Source organism: Lathyrus oleraceus, chromosome 6, assembly GCF_024323335.1.
Source record: "Lathyrus oleraceus cultivar Zhongwan6 chromosome 6, CAAS_Psat_ZW6_1.0, whole genome shotgun sequence".
Taxonomy (NCBI): Eukaryota; Viridiplantae; Streptophyta; class Magnoliopsida; order Fabales; family Fabaceae; genus Lathyrus; species Lathyrus oleraceus.
This window is the reverse complement of record NC_066584.1, coordinates 43847091-43854573: the sequence shown is the minus strand read 5'-3', so window position 1 is coordinate 43854573 and position 7483 is coordinate 43847091. Positions and strand designations below refer to the sequence as shown.

The 7483-nt window shown below is 38.4% G+C and overlaps 1 non-coding gene across 1 annotated transcript; it reads right to left on the bottom strand.

Annotated features, from left to right (window-relative positions):
• Positions 1-2266: 2266 nt before the first annotated feature.
• LOC127098726 (small nucleolar RNA R71) lies at positions 2267-2373 on the bottom strand. Its single transcript, XR_007793427.1, has one exon. It is a non-coding gene; the product is annotated as a small nucleolar RNA R71 (small nucleolar RNA).
• Positions 2374-7483: the final 5110 nt, after the last annotated feature.

Sequence of the window (7483 nt, the reverse complement as noted above, 5' to 3'; positions counted from 1 at the left end):
TTTATCTCAGGTAGTTTATTTGAAGCACAAGTGAAAAAGGAAGAAAAGGAGGTGCAAAAAGAAATGAAAAGAAGCAAGTTCCACCAAGCCAAAGCCCAACCCAAAAGCACAGGCGTTGCGCCTGTGACGAGCGCCACACATGGTGTGACGAGCGTCACGCCCTGCCTACTTGTGTTACGAGCGTAACACATGGTGTGACGGACGTCACACCATTCTCCTATATTTTTGGTTTCAGAAGCGCAACAGAGGTACGTTGAAGCGTATTGTTACGCTTGACTATTGGAACATGAGGATTTTTACACGGGAATCTTTTGGAAACCGTTACAAAAAGTGAGTAATATAAATAGTGGCTTTTGGCAAACCCTGCAGCTCCCCCGTCTCTCCTCTTCGTGCTTTTTCTCTTCCAGCCGTGCAAGCATACTTTACAGCATTATTTTTACAGTTTTTACTTTTATTTGCAATTGTTATTTTTCCTTTCCAGCAATTCCTTTAAGCACTTAATTAATTTTTCACACAATAGTTTCTACACCGGAAATTATTGTGTACCTTTTACTAGATCTAACCTTACGTTAGATCCTAGATTTTTATTCCTTCACTTTTTATTTTCCTGTCCGATTGAAGAATTCAAGAACAAATCCAACCGGTCTGTGGTGGAGTGTTCAAGACTGCTATTAATTACTCAGGTTCTTTAATTATTGTTTGAATTTATATATGCCCTGCTTTATTGTTTATTTATATTAGTTGCCTGAGATGGATTTATTTAAGCATTGTTTAGGTCTGTTTAACATGTCCGGCTAATTTATTTAGGTATCGGTATGTAAAGTAAGCGGAATGAAGGAATCAAAACTAAGTTGGTTAAATTACGTTTAAAAATAAAGTCACTCTTTTTATGGTCTCAATTTACAGGTTTAATAACAAAGTTTTTGTACGAGAGTAAAAGACATAAAGAAGTTAAATTCAATAGAACGAGAGTTTGAGTTTTTAACTGGACATAGTAAATTGAGCATTAATTCTAAATCAGGGCGAAAGCAATTTTTAGAGTTAATTAAATTCTAATCTTTTTCAAAAAGTATTTTTAAAAGTTAAATGTGAGGACGAGAGTTAAGCATTTGAATTTAATTATATAATCTAAGTCAACAGAGCGAGAGTTTGAGATGAGGGTGTTTAAACGATTAGTGTTTTCTTAAAAAGAGTTTCTATAGATTATGTTGTTTTCAAAAAGTGATTTTGGACTTAACCAATAAGTGACAGTTGCGTTAATATAAAGTCATAGTCTATTCAACAGAGCGAGAGTTTGAGAAAAGACTTTTAATCAATAGTATTTACTGAAAAGATTTATTTTTAAAAACCAAGAAACCAACGAAGATTTGATTCCCTAATTACGACGAACTACATACCGATATCCGCTTAATTGATATTTAATCTAGATCTTATTTTAGTTTTAACTTTTTCCCCGAACAATCAAAGTATCATACGCCTTAGCTTTACAAAGTAACCTTAGAAAACGGTATATCGATTCATAAGTCCCTATGGGATCGATATCTTTTAAAACTACGCGATAGAACTGTGCACTTGCAGTTTGTACCCCAAATTCGACTCATAAAGTCCCGATCAAGTTTTTGGCGCCGTTGCCGGGGACTTTTATTTAGTCGATATCGTAACTCTTCTGTTACACTGTAGAGACTAAGGCTTATTTTTATTTTTATTTCTTTCGTTGATTTGTATGCCACACACTCGCTCACAAGGCGAGCCGTTCTACTTACGAATCAACGACATCGAACTATATCTCCGAGTCTTACGACGAATTCGGGAATATCGTGCTGCAAACAATCTCCCTCCAATCGAAATTCCTGATCTCAAAAATCTTCTTCCTTCACCGATACCCGAGATGGCAGAACCAGCTCGTGCTCTTCGAGATTACACCGCTCCATTGCAAGATGAGCCGCATTCGAGTATTGCTCCACCCGCAATCGAAGCAAACAACTTCGAACTTAAACCTTCATTGTTGCAGGCAGTGCAACAGAACCAATTCTCTGGAAATCCTACCGAGGATCCAAACCTTCATTTATCCGTATTTGTCCAATACGCTGATACTGTTAAAGCTAATGGTGTCACTTCAGAGGCAATTCGACTTCGTCTCTTTCCTTTCTCGTTAAGAGATAGCGCTAGAAGATGGCTTCAATCTCTTCCTTCCAACTCAGTCACCACATGGAACGAGTTGAAGAAAGTCTTTCTTGCTCGATATTTTCCGCCAAGCAAAACAGCTATGTTAAGAGCCCAGATAAATGGATTTAAACAAAAAGATAACGAGTCTCTTTTCGAAGCATGGGAAAGATACAAAGACATGATGAGACTTTGTCCACACCATGGTTTAGAGGACTGGTTAGTGATTCATACCTTCTATAATGGTCTCTTGTAAAACACGAGGTTAACAATAGACGCCGCCGCAGGTGGTGCACTTATGAACAAACCTTACGCTGATGCTTATCAACTTATCGAGAGCATGGCCCAAAACCACTATCAGTGGGGAAGCAAACGAACAATGGTAGAAAAACCTCAGGCGAAAAGTGGCATGTACGAGATAAGTAACCTTGATCATGTTAATGCAAAAGTGGAAGCTTTGGCCCAGAAAATTGAAAGTTTAAATGTATCACCTCCAGCCACCGTGGTTGCCATAACTCAGAATTGCGAAGTCTGTGGAATCCAAGGTCACACTCCTGCAGATTGTCAGCTCCTAACAGGAATCCAAGCAGAGCAAGTAAACTATGCTCAAGGAAATCCCTACTCGCATACCTATAACTCCAACTGGAAGAATCATCCTAATTTTTCATATAAGAGTAATAATGCCTTATACGCGCCTGGACAAGCTCCAAATCAAGCCCCAACTATACCTCCTGGATATCAAAAGTCGATCCCATCTACACCTAACAATAACGTTCCTAGGAAATCCAACTTGGAAATCATGATGGAGAACTTCATAGCTTCTCAACAGCAAACCAATAAAGATTTCTTAAACCAGAATGTACACACTGGCGAATAAATTAAACAACTAGCAAGTAAAGTAGATGCCCTGGCTACCCATAACAAGATGCTGGAAACGCAAATATCACAAGTAGCTCAACAACAAGCGCCTACTGCTGCCCCAACTGGTACATTTCCTGGACAGACCCAACCTAACCCGGGAAGCCACGCTCATGCAATCATACTAAGAAGTGGAACGGAAGTGGAAGGACCGTCTGATCCAAGGATAGAAAACCAAAACTCTAAAAAGTCAACTGAGGAAGAAAATAAACCTAAGGAAAAGGAAGAGAGTAATAAGGAAACCGTAGAAAAGAAAGAACCTTATATACCTCCACCGCCTTATAAACCACCTATCCCTTACCCTTAAAGGCTTATTAAAACCAAAGATGCGGGCCAATTTAAAAAATTTGTTGACCTACTGAAACAATTAAACGTCACAATTCCTTTTACAGAAGCTATTACGCATATGCCCTCATATGCTAAGTTCTTAAAAGAAATTCTTTCTAATAAAAGGAAACTTGAAGAAAGCGAAACCGTTACACTCACTGCTGAATGTAGCGCTATAATCCAGAATATGCCTCCTAAACTTAAAGATCCAGGTAGTTTCTCTATACCCTGTCACATAGGAAAATTTGTCATAGATAAAGCCTTATGCGATTTAGGAGTCGGTATTAGTGTTATACCTTTATCCATATGCAAGAAACTAGAAATGGGAGAATTAAGACCAACTAAAATGTCTGTGCAACTAGCGGATCGTTCCGTTAGATATCCTATAGGAATTCTTGAAAACGTTCCCGTGCGCATAGGTCAATTCTACATTCCAACCGATTTTATAATTATGGACATAAGAGAAGATGAAGTTACACCCATTATATTGGGAAGACCATTCTTAGCAACCGCCGGTGCGATCATAGATGTAAAATGAGGATGACTCACTTTCGAAGTAGGAGAAGAGAAAATTGAGTTCATTCTTTCCCAATTTTTGAAAGCACCTGCAATAGAAGACACGTGTTACTTCATGGATATCATCGATGAATGCATAAAAGAAACAGAGTTAGAAAATGACAAATCATCTGACTATCTTGTAGAAGACAAACTTAACCAATGTTTAGCAATAACACCGGACCCTACACAATGCCTTAACAAACCAACCCTAGACCTGAAAACACTTCCCAAAAATCTGAGATATGAATTCCTAGACTTAGAACTTGAACGACCAGTGATAGTTAATGCAGACCTAGGAAAACTCGAAACAGAAAAACTCCTGCATATCTTAAGAAAATATCCAACCGCACTAGGATACAACATCACCGACCTTAAAGGAATAAGTCCTTCTATTTGTATGCACCGCATAATGCTAGAAGAAGACTGTAAAACTTCTAGGGAACACCAGAGGAGACTAAACCCGATCCTGAGTGAGGTAGTGAAGAAAGAAATAACCAAGTTATTAGAGGCAGGTATCATATATCCTATATCTGATAGCAAATGGGTTAGTCCGGTACACGTAGTACCAAAGAAAGGAGGTATAACAGTTATTGAAAATGAAAAAGGAGAAACTATAACCAAACGAATCGAATCGGGATGGAGAATGTGCATTGACTATAGGAAACTAAACAAAGCAACCCGAAAAGATCATTTCCCTTTACCATTCATTGACCAGATGTTAGAACGATTAGCAAAACATTCTCATTTCTGCTATCTAGACGGTTATTCAGGCTTCTTTCAAATACCAATTCATCCTGATGACCAAGAAAAGACAACATTCACGTGTCCTTTTGGTACCTTCGCTTATCGACGAATGCCGTTTGGCTTATGCAATGCTCCTGCAACCTTCCAAAGGTGCATGATGGCGATATTCGCCGATTTTCTCGAAAACATCATGGAGGTATTTATGGACGATTTTTCCGTATGCGGACAAAGCTTTGAAAAATGCCTTGAAAACCTAGAAAGAGTTCTAGAACGATGTGTAAAAGTAAACCTAGTACTTAATTGGGAAAAATGTCACTTTATGGTACAAGAAGGAATTGTTTTAGGACACATCATCTCAAATAGAGGAATTGAAGTAGACAAAGCCAAAATAGAGGTAATCGAAAACCTTCAACCTCCGAAAACTGTGAGAGAAGTGCGAAGCTTCTTAGGACACGCCGGTTTTTACCGACGATTCATTAAAGACTTCTCTAAAATAACTAAACCTTTGACCGGACTATTGATGAAGGATGCTGAATTCATATTCGATAATAAATATTTAGAAGCATTTCAAACGCTTAAACAAGCATTGATCTCCGCGCCCATAATGCAGACACCAGATTGGAATGAACCATTCGAAATAATGTGTGATGCCAGTGATTACGCTGTGGGTGCTGTTTTAGGACAACGAAAGGATAAAAAGCTTCACGTCATATATTACGCAAGTAGAACTCTAGATGAAGCACAAATGAATTACGCCACAACCGAGAAAGAACTTTTAGCAGTAGTATTTGCGCTAGATAAATTTCGTTCTTACTTGGTCGGAGCCAAAATAATCATTTACACTGACCACACTGCTATCAAGTACCTCTTAACAAAAAAGGATGCTAAACCTAGACTCCTAAGGTGGATCTTGTTGCTACAAGAGTTCGATTTGGAAATCAAAGACAAGAAAGGAACTGAAAACGTAGTAGCAGATCACCTCTCTAGACTCGAAAACCTGGAACCGGAAAGAACGTCGATCAACGATGATTTCTCGTACGATAAACTTATAGCTACTTTGGAAGAAAATAAAGCTGATAAACAGGTAGAAACCACCTTAGCTATATCTGTTACACCATGGTACGCTGATCTCGTCAATTATTTAGCTGCCGGAATAGTTCCACCTACTTTATCCTACCAGCAAAAGAAACGATTCTTCTATGACATAAAACACTATTACTGGGATGACCCTTTACTTTTCAAAAGAGGCCCCGATGGTATTTTCCGTCGGTGTATACCTGAAGAAGAGGTAGAAAATATAATCCAACACTGTCACTCCGCTCCTTATGGTGGACATGCAAGTACATCCAAGACCTGCTCCAAAATCCTACAAGCCGGTCTTTATTGGCCAAACATATGGAAGGATGTGCATGCGGCTATTAAGAAATGTGATAGATGTCAACGCACAGGAAACATATCTAGACGTGACGAGATGCCACAAAAAGGCATTTTGGAAGTAGAGATTTTCGACGTGTGGGGAATAGACTTCATGGGACCTTTTCCATCCTCTTTCGGTAACAAATACATACTCGTGGCGGTTGACTACGTATCAAAATGGATTGAAGTTATAGCTTCTCCAACAAACGACACGCGAGTAGTAACTAGACTCTTTAAGAATATAATATTTCCAAGATTTGGTGTCCCGAGAATAGTAGTCAGTGATGGTGGATCGCATTTCATATCTAAGATACTCGAAAAACTACTGTTTAAGTATGGTGTGAGACATAGAGTAGCAACACCTTACCATCCTCAAACCAGTGGACAATTGGAGGTGTCTAACAGAGAAATTAAACAAATATTAGAAAAAACAGTCGCCACCTCAAGGAAAGACTGGTCATCGAAACTACCCGAAGCTTTATGGGCATATCGAACAGCTTACAAAACTCCCATAGGGACAACCCCATTTAAGCTTATTTATGGAAAATCTTGCCACCTCCCGGTAGAATTAGAACATAAGGCCTACTGGGCTATTAAAAATCTAAATTTAAACTATAAGGCCGCTGGTGAAAAGCGAGTTCTTGACATAAACGAATTAGAGGAACTTCGACAAGACGCCTACGAAAATGCCAGAATCTACAAAGAAAGAACGAAGAAATGGCATGATAAACGTATATCGAGAAAAATCTTCAAACAAGGCGATATAGTCCTTTTGTTCAACTCTAGACTTAAGTTATTCCCAGGAAAACTACGTTCTAGATGGTCAGGCCCTTTCCAAATCACCAAGGTTTTTCCAAGTGGAGCGGTGGAAATTAAAGGAAAATCTATAGAACCATTTATCGTAAACGGGCAGCGTCTAAAACATTATCATTATGCAGAGAACAATGAAGATTCACAAGTCCTGCACTTAGACGAAATGCCTCCAGAATTTATAGATTATATTTGATAGTTTTTATGTCGAGCTTGCGACATTAAACAAAGCGCTTCGTGGGAGACAACCCACAAATTTTTATTTTATTTTTATTTCTTCTTTAATTATTCTTTTTCTTTTAAATTCTATTTAGTATTCATTCTTAATTTACTTTAACTTAAAAAAAATTTCTTTCTTTCGGCATTTGGCCAAATCCTGACTAAAACTCTTGTTTTTCTTTTCTCTAGCTAACACTAACCTGATGGGCCAAATTGATCGTATGGGTATCAAATTCAGAGGGAAAGCTCAGAAACAAAGGTTTGAGGAACTAGCAGAAAGAGAGATGCTACCTAGTTTGTATGCTGATGATTGGGCAATGACTGCCCT